Raw genomic sequence first — 691 nt, forward strand, 5'->3', positions numbered from 1 at the left:
TTATATTATATTATGTTATATTATATTATATTAATTTTCTTTTCTCTCTAACGTATAGAAATAATTTTTTCCCAAAATTCTCATCACTACCTGCCAGGAAATGATGCTCCGGGAGCCAGTTCTGGTGACCCTGACCATGAGTGACATCAGCTAGAGAAACATTCATGAGAGCTGCCGCAGTCTCCTATGACAGTAAGGTGGGCGAGTTAGAGAGGAGGGACCCTATGGTAGGCCCATCTCTGATTTCACTCTTTCCTCATCCCATCACCCTCAAGAGGTCAAGTTTGTACTTGATTCATTTGCCCACCATGTTCATAGGCAATGGGGACCCACTGGATGGCTAGAGAATGGATTTCTTCAATGAAATCTCCCCAGTATTCCTGAATCATGTCCCATGATGGAGCTCAGGGGAGTTATAATTTCCCAGAGCAGCAGGGTGGAGAAGGCCAGACCTTCATAACAAGATTCAAACAAAGGGTGATAGTTCATGCAACTATGTGAGAGAAACTAAAGCAAGCAATGTGAGTAACACCGATGACAGCCAGCCTCCTCCCCAGCAGGCTGCTGAACCCAGCCTCTTCTTTCTGCCAGGACAGCCTCAATTCCGTGGTGCTGTCTGATCACCATGGAATGAAGAAGGCCTTTGTACTAGGGCCCAGGGGTTAACTTGTACTCCTTGCATTTTTCCCAG

The 691-nt window shown here is 45.4% G+C and overlaps 1 pseudogene; it reads right to left on the minus strand.

The window, feature by feature from the left end:
- The window catches only part of LOC144222977 (keratin, type II cytoskeletal 6A-like), a 26378-nt pseudogene extending 25989 nt beyond the window's left edge, over positions 1-389 (minus strand).
- Between the last annotated feature and the right edge of the window lie 302 nt (positions 390-691).

This window comes from Crocuta crocuta, unplaced genomic scaffold, assembly GCF_008692635.1.
Source record: "Crocuta crocuta isolate KB4526 unplaced genomic scaffold, BGI_CrCroc_1.0 scaffold30, whole genome shotgun sequence".
Classification (NCBI taxonomy): Eukaryota; Metazoa; Chordata; class Mammalia; order Carnivora; family Hyaenidae; genus Crocuta; species Crocuta crocuta.